Source organism: Paroedura picta, chromosome 3, assembly GCF_049243985.1.
Source record: "Paroedura picta isolate Pp20150507F chromosome 3, Ppicta_v3.0, whole genome shotgun sequence".
NCBI lineage: Eukaryota > Metazoa > Chordata > Lepidosauria > Squamata > Gekkonidae > Paroedura > Paroedura picta.
The window spans coordinates 38,977,391-38,996,863 of NC_135371.1; the positions used below are offsets into that span (position 1 = coordinate 38,977,391).

The following is a 19,473-nucleotide window of genomic DNA, read 5'->3' on the forward strand; positions in this document are numbered from 1 at the left end:
AGAGTGAGGTCTCATCAGGAGACTTCCCACTGAAGAGAATCACCCTGATGGGTGTTTTAGCTTTGGGAGGATTTTTGCTTCTATATGACCCTGAGATAGGCTTTTATTTGGAACAGTAGGTGAGCAGATAATGAGAGGCAAGGGGAAGACAATACTTGCATTTCAGGATAGATGGGTGGAAACAGAGGAAAGAGGGGCTCCCCCTGATAAGTAGGTGGTGGCAGCACAGCCACATAATTTGCAGAAGATTAAAAGAAACATACCAGGTAAAGCTGTAGAAATGAGGGGAGGGGGAATCAAGGCAAGCCCTGAATCTTGTCCTCCTTGTGAAAGCTACCTAGCCCTTCCCATTGGCAGGTTGGGCAGTTGGTGGGATATTTTATTTAGGTAGTCACCTTATGCCCTGATCTGAATAGCCTAGGCTAGTCCCACCTCATTAGATTTCAGAACCTAAGCAGGGTTGATCCTAGTCAGTATATGGAAGGGAGACCATTGAGGAATGCCAGTGTCATGAAGCGAAGCAGGCAATGGAAAGCCACTTCTGAATGTCTCTTGAAAACCCTATGTGGTTACCATAAGTCAGCTGTGAGTTCACAGCAAAAAGAAAGTTCATTTAGCCATTATTTGTAAACCAATATATAAATGCATAAAGTAGCCTTCTCCTATACCACATTCTCAACAAAATCCCTGCAGTAGTTAAGGTTTCTCTGTTCCTTCAACCATTAAAACACATGTACTGCTAAACTACTCAAGATGTAAGCAATTAGTGGTGGAATTAGTGGCAGGATCAGATTGTATGTTTGAGAGAGTTTCTAGTTTGGGCTCTGAGATATTTTAATGTTCTAATTGTATGAAAAAGTGGTAAGCATCTGTTATGGAAATTAGCTAATTCTAGGAGACTTCTGAGGAAGTGGGGTAGCAAATGAGACCAGCTATATAGGGTGTCACCATTAGAAAACTCTGACAGAGGCCAGATCTGAAATTTTTTAAAAAGGATTTTGATTGAAAAATAAAAATAAAGCCCTAGCACACTTTCACACAATTTAAACTAACACAAGCACACAAGAAGAAAGTAAAGAGTTGAGATGGTTCCATAGGAGTATAATAGCTACCTTTCATGATGTGAAGTCCAGAAAAAGACAGCAAGATGATATGAGCAATGGGTGCATGGTTTGCATCGAAGAACAACACACAGCTAGGGCCAAGTATCTCCATATAAATACACAGTTTAATGTCTGGAATGCAAACATGGTTAACTATACTACTTTGGTGAAATTGACATGACTTGGTACATTTCTGGCCAAGTGATGCTTTGCTAACGTGATGCAGATAACACTGCCCAAAAGATGGTTTGAGAGCAAATTCCCCCTTTGCCTATGGAGGAATCTGGGTCCTAACAGAGCCACATTTTTTTCCTTAGGATAGCGATCCCCAACCTGTGGGCCACGGACCATTGGAGGTGGACCCCGAAGGACGCCTTCTCCTCCCCCCTTTACTTCATCCCCCCAGCCCTTTACAACACACTTCATTGTTGTGGCGTGTCTGTATCTTATTTTGAAGGGATGTTTAAACATTACCATAGTGATCAGAGAGCGCTAGGGCAGTGGTTGAGAGTAGAGGAGTAAACTACCCCCCCACCGGGCCTCAATAAAAGGCATTGAGTGGTCCCCAGCGAGTGGTCCCCGGTGATAAAAAGGTTGGGGACCACTGCCTTAGGACACCTACCCCCCCCCCAACTCAGTTGCTATTAGTCTATGTTGGGAAAGAGACAGGAAATCTATCCTCTGTAAGTGTAAAGAAAGCAAGGGTGTGATTTATATTTGTAATACAACTGTATATTTGTTAAGGGATCCATCCTGTATAAAACTCTGGTGTTTGAAGCATATTATTCCAGCCATGTTTTGATATAAAAAACAGCAACAGTTGAATGGAAGAAAAACAATGAATGCCACAAAGTTCTGCAAGGTAGGGTTAGCAAGGATGTAGATAGCTTGCTATTTAAAAATAGACCAATATCTTGCCACTTTAGGATCCCAAGAATGGAAAGGGAGAAGCTCTCTTGTGCCAGTTCTGTAAGTACTTCAGTTGCCTTTGCAATATACCTACAACCTGCAAACAAAGAGATACGATGAAAATCACAGATGGGTTTTGCTCCATCAAGTCAACAAAAGGTATATTGTACATGTATACAGCAATAATTTAGATTGGAGCCATCTAGGAAGGGAACATGGGAGGAATCCATCAGTCCCAACTAGGTTTCAAGACACTGAGCCCCTCATATTGTAATTAGCATTTTAAAGAGGAAATACGTGATCTTTAACAATCCAACTTATCACCATTACAATGTCAATAACAATATGTGGAATCTGGTTACAATGAGTGAAGCAGAGGAATATTTGAAGAGTTTAATCCCCTCTCCCCACATGTCTGTCCACACATTCAGTTTACCTTTATAGAATAGACTGATATAGCCTCATTTGCCACCTCTCTTTGTGCCCTTAGATTCATAGTAGCATGATGAATTAACTGTGCCATGTTATTACTCTCACTCTGTGTGTGTGTGTGTGTGTGTGTGTGTAAAAGTGCTGGCACTGTAAAATGTCAGCTTTTGAAATGAAAATGTTCTGATGTTCTTTCGGACAGTTTCCTGGAAGTTCCCAGCAGACATAGGCACCCTTGCATATATTCCTCCTTCGGTAAATATGAGTGAGCAAAGGGAGTCCGTCTAAAACAGGGATCATTGTTATGCGTGGAGAGCACCCTGTTCCTTAAGCACTTGGTTTCCAAGTAAACAAGCTGGGGAGGTAACGGAGCAAAAGAGCCTGATTCATTAGCAGCACAGCAAACCAGTGGGGCTGGAGGGCTGCCAAAGTGCCTGGAGGGATTTGCGTAGCCAGTTTAGCTACATGCTTTTCACTCCTTTTAACAGAGGGAGCTGTGTGGCAAACACAATCTCAAACTGTACCAGTCATATGCTTTTTGGGCACATTGCTTATCTCATGGTTTTCTTGGGAGCAGTGGGCTTTCTGCATTTATGATGGTTTGCTTATTATCATTGGCAGCCTTAGGAGTTAGGTAACCAACTCCTGGATTGCTTATGTAACAATAAAATCCACTAACATTAAAAACAATAAAACGGGAATGTAAATCAACTCATGGGCAAAACAGGTTTTTTTTTTTTTAAGAGGGTATTTTTAAAGGAGGTGGGATGTCTTCATCATGTACCTCAGAATCCCAAAATAACTTTACATTTATCAATAGTGAAGCCCACTGTGCTGTCCTTTGGCAAAACATTTTGGGGGTTGCTATTATTGGTGTTGCCCAGATTTGCCTCCCCTAAAAGTTGGAGTGACTTTGGGCCAGCCCCCATTCTTCAGTCTGACTTATTTTACAGATTGTTGTGAGGACAACGTGAGGTGGGGGCATTTGGTGCCCTGAGCTCCTTGGGAGAAGAATGGGAGAGAATTGAGATAGATGGACAGAAACTGAGCAACTGTTTCTTCCAGCTAAGCTTAGAAAAGTGTCTGAATCTGATCACTGATACCTCTAGCTCAGGAATGTCTGCTCGGAGGTGAGGCTGAGAGAGCCAGCATGGTGCAGCGATTAGAAGCAGCAGCTGCTAATCTGGCAAACTGGATTTGATTTCCAGCTCCTCCACGTGCAGCCAGCTGAGTGATCTTGGGCTTGTCACAGCACTGATAAAGCTGTTCTGACTGAGCAGTAATACCAGGGCTCTCTCAGCCTCACCTACCTCACAGAGTGCCTGTTGTGGGGAGAGGAAGGGAAGGAGATTGTAAGCTTCTTTGACACGCCTTTGGGCAGTGAAAAGTGGGATATAAAAATCAACTCCTTCTCCTCCTCCTCTTCTTTGGCAGATACAGGTTTGAGGCAGATACAGGTCATGCCCAGTACCTTTTAACTGGAGACATCAAGGATTGAATATGGGTATCCTAATGCAATTTCCAACTGAGTGACAGCTCCTCCCAGGAGTCAGCCTGCTAGTCTTCCACGAAAGCTCACACCTTGAATAAATATTTGTTAGTCTTAAAGGTGCTATCAGACTCAAATTTTGTTGTACTAGTTCAGCCCAACAGGCTACCTACTTGATTGCACCCTAAGTCTAACCTACCTTGCAGGAAGGATAGACCTGTATAAGCTGCCCTGAGCTCCACTGGGGAAGGCTGGGTTAACAAGGTGTTACAGATTCATACACAAGGATGGCTCAGGTCATTCTATCCCAGCAAAAATGGTTCCTGTTGATGAAAGCATTAGATTTGGAATTATGAAGCAGTTGAATCAACGCATGCCAAATCAGGAAGCATGGCTTCTAGGCGAGTGTCAGAGAAAGGAGCCAGATTCAACCTGGAAGTTCTTTGGAGCAAAGATCATTGAATGGCAAAGAGCCACCTTGCAAATTCTGAAACGATGTATAAGGTAAAGATTTAGAATCTGTCTCCCCTGCCAGTTTGTTTGGTTTACTCTGGAACTAGATTTCATACTGTTTTGCTGCCACCTACTGTTAGACTGACACTCTCCCCCCATCTCTTGAAAAATTAGTTTACTGAACATCAGTGAAGAAAATAACAGCTGCTGAAATGACTTCACACGTATATTTGGTAGGCATTTTGGCAATAAACCAAATTCATGGCACTCCTAAAGGAAAGTAATTCATATGTTAGACATCTGAGTTACAAAATGTCAGTCCTTGTCATCTTGGGAGGTTTAAGACGACTCTGGGAAATACAAATTTTTATGAAGATTGCAAAGTGGACTTCTCTGGGGGACATGAACATTTCTCAGTCCTCTTTTTTACTTCACTGTGTGTCTTTATTGGGCAGGAGGTAGAATTTGGGCCTGATTCCAAACACTTGCATGCAGAAATCCTTAACTGATATTTCTAAGCTGAAGACAAGAATATGGATGGTTGTCTTTCTTGGTCAACACATGGCCTTTATTCTAACCAGAAGTCTTGTCAATTTTGCTTCCTTTTTCTGACAAAGGAGGAGATGGCATGGCATTGATAAAGTTCAGCATCAAACCTTTTATTCTTTATACCCTGGTCCATGAGAGACTGAGCCAACCTGCATGGTCCAATCTCATGAGATCTTGAAAGTTAAGCAAGGTCGGACCTGGTTAGTTGTTGGATGGATGACCACTGAGGAAGTCCAGGGTAGTTCTGCAAAGGCAGGCAATGACAGACCATTTCAGCTCATCTCTTACCTTGAAAACACTACAGGGTCATCATAAACTCTACAAGGTCAGCTGTGATTTGATGGCACTTTATGTGTCCACACACAGAGGGGGCTGAGTATTGTACTATGCAAGACTTGGAGAAGAAGCACACAAATGCTAAAAGTGCAGTTGGTTTGATGCATGATATGTGGATATGACCTAGTAATGAGCCAACAAGTGATGTACATTTGATTATTAATGAAGAAGCAAAATGTCCTATTCATTATTGTTATTGTAACAGTAGCCAATAGAACAAATAATGTTTGTTAATGGTTAATCTAATGTTTGGCTAGCAGATTTGGCCATTTCAGGTATAATTCAGTCTGAGCAGGAGATGGACTTAAAAGGCACACAAATGGCAGGAACTATTCACAGCCTGACAAGTTTAGCAACAGGTAAAAGTTTGACTAACAGGTCCTTCTTCTACACTGCTACTACAATCAATTCTGTTTCAGCTAGGCTTTTCTCTATTTCTCTATTTATCTGTCTGTCTATAGATCTTAGCAATATATCAATTCGCAACATGGCCCTATCTTTGGATACTTATGTCTGGAGACTGGAGCCATGAACAACTAGACACATCTTTCTGCAAATCTTAGGAAAGTCCAAGGTTTACAGAAAAATCTTACAAACAAAAAACATTGGGGTTTTTAAAACCTTCCAAAACAATAGAAGCAGTGTTTGTTGCTTTAAGAAATGAATGCCCTCAGTGGTCATCACTAGGCAACCACAACTGTACAGCTAACATTCAATTCTTTGTTTCTGTCAGGAAAAGTCTAGGTCTTGACCTTTAATTGCGGAATCATCACTACCACCAGACAATCTTCCATCATCCCGGAAAACGTTTTGCCTCCTATTGCCTTAAAATCTGGGATCTGGGTCAGAAAAATGAAAAGCATGCCTACTGGATGGGGGATACGCTTCTAGGTAGCACTGTGTGTGAACGAGACCTTGGGGTACTTGTGGATTGTAAACTAAACATGAGCAGGCAGTGTGATGCAGCGGTAAAAAAGGCAAATGCCATTTTGGGCTGTATCAACAGAGGCATCACATCAAAATCACAAGATGTCATAGTCCCATTGTATACGGCACTGGTCAGACCACACCTGGAGTACTGTGTGCAGTTCTGGAGGCCTCACTTCAAGAAGGACATCGATAAAATTGAAAGGGTACAGAGGAGAGCGACGAAGATGATCTGGGGCCAAGGGACCAAGCCCTATGAAGATAGGTTGAGGGACTTGGGAATGTTCAGCCTGGAGAAAAGGAGGTTGAGAGGGGACATGATAGCCCTCTTTAAGTATTTGAAAGGTTGTCACTTGGAGGAGGGCAGGATGCTGTTTCTGCTGGCTGCAGAGGAAAGGACACGCAGTAATGGGTTTAAACTTCAAGTACAACGATATAGGCTAGATATCAGGAAAAAGTTTTTCACAGTCAGAGTAGTTCAGCAGTGGAATAGGCTGCCTAAGGAGGTGGTGAGCGCCCCCTCACTGGAAGTCTTCAAGCAAAGGTTGGATGCACACTTTTCTTGGATGCTTTAGGATGCTTAGGGCTAATCCTGCGTTGAGCAGGGGGTTGGACTAGATGGCCTGTATGGCCCCTTCCAACTCTATGATTCTATGATTCTATGATTCTATGATTCTTTCTTCTATCTGCCTGCTGTTTGGCAGGGAGGCTCCTCCGAGAGAACAGAACAATCTCTGAGTGTTCTATCCTAAATTGCTGGAAAATAAATTACAGCCTAAATGTGTGTTTTCCATTTCAATTAATGGGACCACAAGAATGAAAATGAACACATGAAGGAAACAACAAATGAAGCACTCGTACTCTAAAACGTGCATAAAAATAAGTCGGGAGTGTTGAGACTCCCATGCTACCTAATTGGGTGAAACAGCTTGAAGGGCTCCAGTTATCATGAAGTGCTGGAAGACAATGTAATCAAGCCAGTGAACTAGGATTTTGAATGGCATACTCTTCCTTTTCATCACAAGGACTCTGTCCCATTGGACCATTGGGTGCCGGAAAGCGCATATGGTGGGCTGGCCGTCTCTCTTCCAGGGTTCTGTAACTTATCTGAAGTGTTGACAGGCGTTCCCTCCCCTAAGGAGTTCATGTGTTCCCCGCAGATGATCACCGAGGAGTCGGAAGAGGGGTCCCAATCCGCTTGCCATGTTGGGAGCAGGTATGTTCTCCAATAGTTTTTTTAAATTGCAGTGTGAATTTTCTGCTCCCAATTATGTGAAAAACATTCATGGATTTTTCCCTAACTCAAGTTAACATGAGCTATAAGTGTTTCCATGTGCAGTAGCTTTCAAGTGCCATAACATTCACATGGTTTTAAAACGGAACCAAATGGTTGCTGTATTGTCCTACACAGCTGACGTAGCAGAAGGCATTCATCATTGCAAGCCCACACTTGCCCTGCACATGAGCTGGGCTGGGGGGTCTCCTTAACTTGTCATCATTACCCCTCAGTAATTTTACTAATTCATAAAGTTTTGCATGGATCCTGTTTGTGCAAGGAAACAATGTTTAAATATCATTTGGAGCTTGATCAGGGCAAGGTGGCTTGTCCCTGAAAGCCTCTGAGAAAAAGCTGATGGGAAAATGCCTCTGAAATGGATATGTTTTCTAACGTAAGATACCTGATGCCGTGTCATGGCCTGCCAGGACAAACTGGAATCTGCTGCCCCTTGGAGTCCTTCCAGTTCATGCAGTGAGATCATTTACACTATATTATATGCAGAGGGCAGGGGGGAAACAACAACCACTGCTTGAGGGGCCTTAGGAACTTTGCTTCTCTCCTTTACTGAAAATACCAGATTTAATAGTGCTGAGGAGTCCATTAACAATTCGTATAGGATCGTCTAATACATTACAAAGATGCTATGTACTGTGTCTATATCTTGCGTAACAAAGTACTGGTACACATGCAGAATCATAGAGCCGGAAGGGGCCATCCTGGCCATCTAGTCCAACCCTCTGCTCAATGCAGGATCAGTCTAGAGCATCCATAAATATCTGCCCAGCTAGTCCTTAAAGATAGCCAATGAGGTTGAGTTCAACATCTCCTCAGGCAGTCGATTCCACTGCTGAACTACTCTGTGATTCCCTCCCCCGCCCTGATATCTAACCAATAGCATTTTCCATGTAGTTTAAACTCATTATTGCAGGTCCTATCCTGTGCTACCGATAGAAACCATTCCCTGTTCTCGTCCGACTAACAACCTTTCAACTACTTAAAGACAGCAATCATGTCCCTTCTCAACCTTCTCTTCTCCAAGCCGAACATTCCCAAGTCCCTTAGCCTTTCCTCATCAAGCTTAGTCCCCAGGCCCCGGATCATCCTCATCACTCTTCTCTGTACTCTCTCAGTGTAGTTGTCTTTCCTATGGTCTTGCAATAATGGAGAGCTCTTCAAGGAGCAACTAACAAAGAGCTTTTCAAGGGACAACACTGCTTCTAAATTTTACAAAGAGGAAAGAAAGCAGCACATTGAACTGCTTAATGGGACCATACTCTATTTCTACCTGCAGACACACACCACCATGTTCTAAAGCTGCTGTTCTCTTCTTGTCTGGCCAATCTGTGAAATCTGGGAGACACCAGTAACTCCCAACCCCACATGGCCGTAGTATGGCCTGGGCTTCCAACAGTGGAATGGGACAGATGACACATTACCTTCTTTGTTGAGTTGGGGTTCCCTGGACTGTACTTGTTTGACCTGCAGCCACACAGCTGCTGGGGGGAGAGGCATTTAGCCCATTTTTGCTCAGAACTGTGGTGCAGAGGGGGGAGGAGCTCCCTCTTTCTCATCCATGCTGTTTGCCCCCAAGCTGAAACAGCCCCAGTAGGAAGCTATTCACATTACTTTGGAGTTGCATATGCTTAGAACACACCACATGAAGCTCTGAAGTTATATAACTCATAAAAATGAAATGGGGGGGACAGGAGGAGCTTCTCTTTCTCCCATGCCACAGTTCTGAGAATTGGGTTCCTGGTATGTTTAAAATGCCTTTCCCCACAGCTGCTGATTGACTGTAGAGAAAGCTTGTCAGGTCCAGGGAACCCTACCTTGCCAAAAAACATAGCATAGTTTGGCCCCAGTAAGTCTCCACTAAGGGATGCCATCTACAGGAGAGAGTGGGAAATAATGCAGATGAGCTCCACAAAGATCTGGAACAGCGATGGCCCTTTCCTTAGCCTGAGCATGGATATACACCATTCATTAGCTATGTTTATCCAACAGCCACACTTGAATGTGAGCATCATTCCAGAGACACACACACGTCCTCTACACATGACTCAATGTGTAGAGAGGAAGAGGAGACTTGAGCATGCTGCCTCTGTCCGCTCCCTGGCTCATTTTCAAGGCCTAAATGCACAGAGGAAGTGATAAGGAACAGTTTTCCCAATGTAGCCGATCAAAGGGAGAGAGAGAGAATGCGTGGACACATGCTGTGTTCACGAGCTGACTGCCCCATGGAGGCCTGCATGGTCAGTCAGCATGCAGAGGGATCATGTGTACAGTGCTGACCCCCAACTAATCTGATTGCTGTTGAGGAATGAAGTAAATGGTATTTTAGGATCATTTATCAAGGATCAGAAGTGCCCTCCCCGCAATTTTGTTTTCTTCTATTTTTCCCTTTCCTTAATTGGATTCATCCTTCCTCATTGATGTCATCATGTAACTAAATGGGATTGTCATGCTGTTTTGTAACGATATCTTTTTCTGTACTGGATACCCAATTGGCTGGCTGCATCCCTTCTGACTGATATAAAAAGCAATGCTCTCATTCTTCATTCCTGCTGCTTACCCTTACCCCACAGACAAATCTGATTGGATATGTTGCATTATAAAGTCTTCCCATTCCTCATGTCATCCCCAGTTGGCTGGGATCATACTTGTGACTAAAACAGAAAGAAGAAAAAAAGAAGGAATTAGAAGAAAACATTGGCAAAGAAACAGCGGCAGATGGGGGCAAATTGAGACAGCAAACAGGGCTAAAAAGAAAGACAAAGATTTTCATCACAAGGGATACAGAGGAATATTTCTAGACTCCTATTTGCATCCCAGCAATGAGAACAGAAAAATTCAGTGTACCCCAATTATTGATTATAGTAAAGGTGTCAGTGGGGCAGTCCTGTTATTACCCCTGATCTCTCCTTCAGGGACCAGAAAGTAGGGCATGAAACAACACTGGTAATTTTACTAATTGGTGGATTTCCCTGGGACCCCCTTTCTTGATTGGCTGGTAATTTTATACTTAATGACAGACACCACAAGTGGAGTACAATAATAAGGATGCAAGAGAGAGAGAGGGAGAGGGAGAGGGAGAGGGAGAGGGAGAGGGAGAGGGAGAGAGGGAGAGGGAGAGGGAGAGGGAGAGATTTGGGACAACTGGGCACTTAGATGACAGTTTCTGCAGTGTGGGCCCTTGGCTGTTGATGACATAAGCCGCATTCTAGGTTTTTCCTCTACAATAGGGGAGGACAGAATAAGCTAAATATAGGCTCCAGTTAGGCAAAGATAGGGAAGTGTAGGTTTCCAAGGTAGTTTCCTGAGGTTCCAGAATATCTGTAAAAGAATACAAATAATAACCCTATGAAATACACAGCAACTGACACATTCCTTTACATTATTAGGATATGCACAAAATATGACATGCACCTCTTCAAAGCACTTGGAAATGATGAAATCCATAAATATTCTGTTTCCAAATACTGTAGCTGATCACATATCCAGTTTTATCCACGCATACCCTTTCAAATTTGACATTGGACATTTATTCTAGGTTACCTCTATTGATGACGAAATGCAAAGACAGTTTTGGTTTTGAATGTAACACAGCAGCTCCAGCTGATGGATGATAATGCCATTCTTCGCTAGACACTTTCCTCATTTTATGAAGTAAAGTAACTGAATGAAATGTAATGAAGTGAACACAAATGTGGAACATTTTGCATACCCATTTGTCAATGCGACAGTAATATAAACCACTATAGTACATGAATTTCTATTTAGACAGAGCTATTTTCTATTTTCTGACAGAGCAGCCTTCTTAATCTGTAAAACAAATATTATTGTTATATCTCAGCAATGAGTGAGCGTCAGGTTGTGGCATCACATGTATGAGCTAGACAAAGATAGTGATGGTCCTATATACATACTAGAAATACACTAGAACAGTGATCTTCAGCACATGACTTGTTGCCCTTACAAGTTGACAAGTTCTACCTTTTTTCTGCTTTTTGATGTGGAACACATCTTCTAGTGCACCTCCTGACACAGATGTAACTATGGACATGACATCCACACTCCCATACCAAGGAGCATGCAAGGAGAGGCTGGAGTAACTGTGGGGCAGCCCGCCAGACAGCCAGCTGGAGCAACGCAGGATGACATGGGAGGAGGCTGGGCCACTAAGCCTGGGCCAGCGTGGGAGGAGGACGGGCCACCACCGTGTGGTGGGAGGGACGAGGGGGTCTGGGTGGGGGGAGGTGGGAGGGAGGAAGGAGTCTGGGTTGGGGGCAGGTGGGAGGGAGGGACTCTAGGTGGAGGGCAGGTGGGAGGGAGGAGAGAGTCTGGGTGTGGGTCTGAGGGTGGGGGGAGGGACCAGGGAGGTCAGGTGAGAAGTATGGGTGGCGAAGACAGTAGGGAATGGTGTGTGGGGGGGGGGGGTTGTTTGTGTGTGTGTCTGAGAGAGGGGGAAGGGGAACAAGAAGCCCCTGAGCAAGTATGTGTTCCACATACTGCACATAGGAAACAAGACACATTTTGACATTGGATTTAATATCTTATTAAGGAGTAGTATATAAATATTATATGGTATACTGATTTTGATAGACTGGGATAGGTTCTCTCTTTTTTCTGTTAGTAAATTTTCTATTCATGCAGTAGAACAAAATGTTCTCCCCACCACCACCACCACTGCAGCCCAGCATGGTATAGTGGTTAAGAGTGGCGTCTTTTAATATGGTGAGTCAGGTTTGATTCCACACTCCTCCACATGCAGCCAGCTGGATTACCTTGGGCATGTCACGGCCATGATAAAGCAGTTCTGACCGAGCAGTGATATCAGGGCTCTCTTAGCCTCAGCTACCTCACAGGGTGTCTGTTGTGTGGAGAGAAAAGAGAAGGGGATTGTAAGTTGCTTTGAGACTCCTTCTGGTAGAGAAAAACACCATATAAAAACCAACACTTCTTATTCTAAAATGCTGCTCTTGAGGCACAAATTCTTTCAGAAACACCATGATCAATTATGACGGCAGCAGCCACGCCGGACTGCTGCTGGGTTCTTATGGTAGGGTGGCATGCCCCGCCGCTTCCCGGGTACAAACGGGGGAGAACCCAAACTGCCCTGGTGTAACATTCTAGTGCACACAACACTAGGGCTGGGAGAGCCTGGTGTGCTGTGGCAGCGACAGCAGGGGGGGAGTGGGTGGCACGGTGCTCCCACTGCACAATGGCAGGGGAGTGGCATGCCGCTCTCCTGCCAAGGTGGCGGTGGGGGAATGCCCTATCCGCAGAGTCACAGAGCTGACAGGGGCATGTGATACATGTGGTATCCCTGCAGGGACACCGTACATTGGAGGTACATGGGGCTGGCCAAGGAGGGCACCCGAGGTATCGGGGGAAGATGGGACTACCTGCCTTGTCCATAATTGGTCTATGGGAAGCAAACTGGTGGAACTGCATTAGGAATGGGAAACTGCTGGCAATTACTCTAACCTTTCTGTTAGTAGGGAATTTAGTTTGGCTGTAGCCTGCACAGACTTGAATGCAGTCAATGGAATTAAGCATCTTAATTGTGTATAGGCTTGTAGCTAATGGGAATACAAAATGTATCTTGGCAGCTGAAGCACAAACATGAAGCAAAACTACAACATATTTGCTGGAGCATTAAACATGCCTAAACTGCATAAGCAAATAGTAAACAGCATTTATTAATATCATGAGTCAACCTGTTTTCAGAACCAGATAAATGCCATTAGTTTTCTTAACCAAGTTTCAGTCTTGCACACATTAATTTTTGTTATATAGCTATTGCTCATCTGATGGCAAAGGGAGAGGCTCCAGGGAGATGTCTATAGCATTTGCCTAGCAATGGTTCTACAATTTATGAGACTGATATTATCCATGGTCTTGCTTTTACTAGTATTTTGAGCAATGGTAGACAGGGAATACTTTCTGGCAAATGTTATTTCCATTATTTTGAACAGAACTGAATTATGGAGTCATTAATACACATTTAATGTTCTTGAAGAGGTATTTTATTTTTCCATTTTCTTTTCTTGTTCTATAACCAAACTGGCCAGTAAACCCATTGAAGCCAGGAATGTGGCAATGGAGCCAGTCAACCCAGAGGGCGGAGGGTCCGAGGGCATCTTTAATAGCCCCCCCCATGGCCGTCGGGAGTCTCCGCAGCAGCTGGGATGGCCCCGTCTCTGGTCTGACAGGGCGGCCATGTCGGGATGCAGGCTCAGCAGGGCTGAGCAGTGGTCAGGCCAGCACACTGCAGGTCCACCCCCCTCGGCAGGCTGTGGGCACAGGCAGAGCGAACAGCGGATGGGCCAGCACACCACGGGTCCGCTCACCTTGGAGGCCAGGCTGTGTCTGCCAGTGAGGCTGCCAGAGTACCGTGCGGCTGCCTTGTGCGAGTGGGCCCTTTAGGGGCTGGCACAATCAAGGAGCGCCCAGATTCAGTAGGCGCATCATGACTGGCCCTCCAAGAGTGTCTGGCCAGAAATTGAGTCCGGACACATTCCACCCACCATGGCTGTGCGTAAATATATATAAGAGCCACTAAGTGTTAAGGGATCAAATCTATTACTCTTTATTACAGTACTAGACCAGTAATAAAATTACATAAAGTAATAAAAGTACATAAAAGAATCATTGATAATTAAAATAGTTTAAATTTGAATCAGCTATAAGAATCAGCATTATAAATTTTAAAACTCACAAGCATTATCTCAAGCAATTGACGAATGAACCAGCGTCAATCATTGAAAAACAAAGATTACGTTTTTTGGTAACAAGTGTTAAGGATATTCTGGCTGAACTTTTGAAAGTAAAAATGAACCAATTTTAAATATTGATGGGAGGTCCAACGTGGATCTTACGTACCGGCTACAAGTTACTCATAAGCATACACTCCACTATGAAGCACCCTGCCTTTCGCTGCCTGAAGGATCTCAAAACCACTTACAATTAGGGTTGGGCACTTCAGTGTTCGAAGCAGCCAGTGCTGTGGCACAGAGGGGGGGGGGAGACGTAGGCACTGGCACACTAGTCGGCACCAGTGCCTGCGCCTTCCCCCCACCTGGCGGTGCTGGCTGCTGCCGAAGCGCCCAACCCTATTTACAATCACCTTCCCTTCCTCTCCCCACAGCAAACACACTGTCAGGTTAGTGGGGCTGAGAGAGCTCTGACAGAACTGCTCTATGAGAACAGCTCTACAGGACTGTGACTAGCCCACGGTCATCCAGCTGGCTGCATGTGGAAGAGTGAGGAATCCAATGCAGCTCGCCAGATTAGAAGCCACCGCTCTTAGCCACCACGTCAACCTGGCTGTTTTGTGGATTTTGTCGCATGCGTAATCAACCGAGGGAGCCAGATTTCCTGTGCCAGTGGTTTCTTAGAAACTCAGTGAATTAAACATTGAGAAGATATTAGCTGCTAAACTGGTAAGTCCAGATTGGTAGATCCCATGAAGCATTAGGACATGACCCCTGTATGGACCTCATTATATATGGGCCAGAACTTGGATTATCTATTTCTCAAGGCATTTCCTACTTGCTTTCTTGGCGATCCATTAAAAACTGAGGTGGTGTAACAAATGAATGCCCCTGTGGTGAGGCCACTCTTTTAAACAAGGACAGCACCGTTCTCTCTCCACCCCTGTAAGACTGTTCTCACGGCAGTTTATGTATGCAAGATGGAGCTATGCGTGACCATTGGGATCCAGTGCTTCCTTTGATGGAAGAAAAGGGTGTCTCTTGTGACAGGCCACTCGAGGGGGAGCATCACTTCTGATGGAGTGAAGATGCTCAGCTACGCCAAGTGAGCTGAAATTCAAGCCCCGCTGGTTTAGAAATGACGCCCCAAAAAGATGCACAGCTCTGGGAAGCAGCAGCTGCAGGGTTGGGTTACGTTCCCTCGCAAAGCCTTGCAGCTTTTTTACGGCAGTACATTTTGAGCCCAAGTCTTCCAGGACCATGTAAAGAACTGTGGGGCCATTAAGGCTTTCACCTAAAAACCTTGCTTCCTGAATCAGACTGCTCTGGAACGGAGCTACTCTGGCTGTGGTTGTGAGGTAATGGCTTTAAATCCTACAATACTTAATGAATGTACAATGTATGACTTCAGATAATATTGCATCTGCATGTTTTTCTCTAATGCTTAGATGTTGTGAATAAGATTTAAAGCATACCAGTGAGCATGGACAATGGAACAATATGTCCTTTCAAGCCAAAAGTGATAATACAACTTGGTTATATTTGTTTGCAATTCGATTTTGCTGTAGAAATTATACCATGTGTTTCCTGTTTCTAATTATAGTCCTTTTATGCCCTGGTAGTCTTTCATTCACTCAGATGACAGCTATAGGTTTTACTTGCAGACAACTGAAGCAAACCCCTAATATTTTTTTTTGATTGGGGGGGATTTATTATTTTATCTTTGGCTTTAACTAAAAATGTTTTTAACTATTATTGTAAGCCATCTTGAACCACAAAGAAAGGTAGGATATAAATGTTTAAATAAATAAAGATGTATTATGTAAGTCCTTTTTGCATTGACCTGGATAATTCAGGCTAGCTCAATCTCAGAAGTTAAGCGGGGTCAATCCTGGCTAGTATTTGAATGGGAGACCTCCAGGGCATACCAGGGTCCTGACGCGGAAGAAGGCAATGCAAACCACCTCTGAACATCCCTGGCCTTGAAAACCTTACAGGGTCACCAAAAGTCAACTGTGACTTTTGGTCTTGTAAGCACCAAAATAAATGATTGTATAAAAGAGGTCAAAGTGCTGTCTAAACATGTGAAAGACTGTGAAGGGCTGATGCTTCACAGAACCACAGAGGCTTGAGTGACAGGCTGCTCAAAAGGATTTGATTGGTTAGTATAAGGTGAGCAGAACGACTTGGGAACTGACCACTCAGTTTTGCTCTGAGAACTGGAATGGTTGAGCCCTAAATGAGGAGAGTTTAGTACTGACCGAGAAAAGTTTAACACTGAGGCCTATTATGCACGGCCGCTGAAACGGTGGCATGGAGAACGAGGAGGAGGAAGAAGCGAAACAAACCGATTATGCACGGGATGGAACACAACGGCGGCAAGACCCAGAGTATCCGATTATGCACAGGGCTACTCCGGAGCCGCTTCTGGTTGCGCCCTGGTCCCAGGAAGCTCCACTTTCTTCCGCATCTCGCTAATGAGGCTTTTTCGGCGGCATAAGTTGACTCTGCACCCGGTTGCCACCTGCAGCGTGCATAATTGGTGATTTCAGCCGCCGCCATTCCACCCCGAATGCAGACTTTCCACTCCGTGCATAATGGGCCCATTGGGAAGGTTGGCAAGGAGGATGGAGTGGGAAAATCGGTAAAGACCCCAGTTTGGGCCATAAATGGGATAGATCTAGTTAGAGAAGTGATTCTCTGCCCTGTCAGAAAGGGAGATAATTCAAAGAGTGGAGCGATCCTTGGTGTGTCTAGAGAAGGAATTTCGGTACTTGGTAGGGTATCTGCATCCATTGCATAATATACTTTAAAGGCACTTCAGTAGTAGATTTTCCTCTAACTGCAAAACCACATTGAAAGTGCATTATCCAACATGTGCAAAATGGGTCCCTGCCTGTGGAAACCTGAAGAGTCAGTTAAACTCAAGAAAGTGAATTGGAGTGTTTAGGAAATACTGAAATCAAATCTTATAATCTCTAATATTTTAAAACTTTGTGAAAAACTTTAAACTCTCACTTGCTGGAAACATATGAATAGGAAATTATCAAGTTACCTGAGCTCCTTACTAGTTTACCTCAGACTTTTTACCCGATTTCACTGACCTTTCCCCCTGTACGCTGAATAAAATATCTTGTTTAGTTTTGAACGATCTAAAGTCTCTCATGTGCCATTTTCAGAAGTTTAAGAGGGTGATCTTGTCTCTTGCCTCAAGTTCTCGAGCTGAACCAACATCAAAATATACTAAAGTGATAGGGTGGGAGAGCCATATATCTTCAGGCAAGAAGAACACAGATAATGGTGTTATTCAGTCAGGGAGGTAGAACAAAGGAAGGGAAAATCCTATGTCTGAGTGAGGGAACTGGGCTAGGTCATCATATTTACATTTTTAGGTATTTGGCCTCATTAAGGCACCAATGCACTTCCCCAGTTCAGCAGAAGGATCTGATCTATGGGGTGAAATGAACGGAGTAGCACAGGTGCAGGAGGTCTATAGGCAGGATTATGCATTCTAACCAGAAATGAGACAATGGACCAATTGCCCCTGGAAAGCAACATCTGTCCACATGGTCATGCTGGCTCACACATCAATGCAGCTGTAAAAATGATTCCATAAGGAAGATTTTAGAACAATAAAACAGTACAAAACTAATTAAATACCAGCATTGGCGGAGGAGCTTTAAAATTAGAGGCACCCACAAAGCAAGTAAGAGCCAAAAGTTTTCCAAAAGAGCATGAGAGAAGGTAAATCTTACCACGGCCTCTGGAGCAGCCCCAGAACATGCCTCTGAGGGGGAAAGAGCAGAATGTACCTTTGCAGGGATCAGGATGACTGCAAACACAGTGGATGTTTTGGTGGCAGAGGACACTTAAGCCGCTATCTCTCACACAGTTAAGACTTGAGAGAAATTTAAGTTTCAGCCCAGTGCTCCCAACAGGCCTAGTAAGAAATGGCCTCTTCCTTTCATAAAGGCTTAGTAGTGGAATATTCCCTCCTTCCATGCCATGAAAAGTTTTAGCTGCCCAGTCCCATATTTTAAGTTTAAATTAGAAGGCTGCGATATTTTTTTTCTTCAGGCAGTTGACAAGTCTGCCTCTGCTTGCTACTAATGTCTAGGTCTATTCGCTTAAAAAACAAGTGAAAGCAACAACAAAACAGCAGGTTTCAGTGTAATGTGTAGACCATCCTGAGTTACAGGCAAAACATCTTCAGATCAAAATCAGGACAGTTTGATGCAGGGGTAGTCAAACTGCGGCCCTCCAGATGTCCGTGGACTACAATTCCCATGATCCCCTGCCGGCAATGCCAGCAGGGGCTCATGGGAATTGTAGTCAATGGACACCTGGAGGGCCGCAGTTTGACTACCCCTTTGGTGGATGCTTGAGCCATATTTATTTACCTTGACTACTCTGAAATGTATTGATCCCACAACTGTTACCACACAGGATTTACTTGGCGATTCCTTCTCTGCATTTATATTTTAAAAAATCCAAGAAAGTAAATGTGTAAAATAAAAAAGTGTCTTTTCTTCAAAAAGTTCAACAAAGGCAGACCACAAACCAAACCTGTAGTCAGTTTCTTTCCAGATCTTAGTTCTATTATTATATCATCACAAACAATAAATTATATATTTGGCAGACTATTCTATGCTGGCTAACAATCAGCACCTCAAAATCTCATATAACTGCCAAATACGTAGTGGTCAGTTTAGCCGCCACACACAAACACCATGTATTTATTTGCCCGGGGGTGTTGAAAATAATGTAGTCAGGTGTTTGAGGTTGCACCTTGTTCAGTGGCCAGATGCCCTGATCTGCAGCCACAGACTCACGGAAGAATTCAGAGAGAAGACTTTCGCTCACCTCTCATTCAACCTATTTGAAAGAGTTACCCATTCACGGGCGATGCGAGGTCTTTATCCGAGACACTGTTTATGTTGCAGGTTCCAGGGCGCCGCAGTTGTGTTTTCCTTTCTCCGCGCAACGCTTCCCATTATCTGCCATGCCCTCTCGTGGGCGTGGCATGTGCAGAGCTTAAACTGCAGAAAGGCGATGCTCTCCAGGTCTTCTTTTTAAGTAGCCCGAGGAAACGTGTGTCCCCCCGGGGCCACCCTTCTACCTTTAGGATTTAAGTAACGCTTCTAGACAGGCCAGTGCTCCAATAACTCTTTTTACCTCCACCCCAGCCTTGCAAGGAAGGCAGAGCTGGCGTCTCTCTGCAAGGCCCGGGCAAGCTCTGGATCTGGAAAACAAGGGGGCGTCCCCCTCGCTTCGTGCCTGCCG

General features: G+C 44.3%; 1 protein-coding gene and 1 long non-coding RNA gene across 8 annotated transcripts in view; one reads left to right on the forward strand and one right to left on the reverse strand.

Moving 5' to 3' along the window:
• Nucleotides 1–1,208: 1,208 nt before the first annotated feature.
• On the reverse strand, nt 1,209–19,280 carry LOC143831862 (uncharacterized). Of its 7 annotated transcripts, none has more exons than XR_013228995.1 (5): nt 19,054–19,186; nt 10,053–12,344; nt 5,040–5,176; nt 4,130–4,253; nt 1,211–2,109 (listed from the first exon to the last, which is right to left on the reverse strand). It is a non-coding gene; the product is annotated as an uncharacterized LOC143831862 (long non-coding RNA). The 7 variants fall into 7 exon arrangements; XR_013228996.1 differs by having other exon boundaries at nt 1,217–2,109; nt 4,130–5,176; nt 10,053–10,140; nt 12,259–12,344; XR_013228997.1 differs by lacking the exon at nt 5,040–5,176 and having other exon boundaries at nt 1,224–2,109; nt 10,053–10,140; nt 12,259–12,344; nt 19,054–19,280.
• The window catches only part of SLC41A3 (solute carrier family 41 member 3), a 55,116-nt gene continuing 51,066 nt past the window's right edge, over nt 15,424–19,473 (forward strand). Inside the window, exon 1 of the mRNA XM_077325365.1 lies at nt 15,424–15,548. The gene's annotated coding sequence lies outside the window, so the exon portion shown is untranslated. The remainder of the gene's footprint in view (nt 15,549–19,473) is intronic.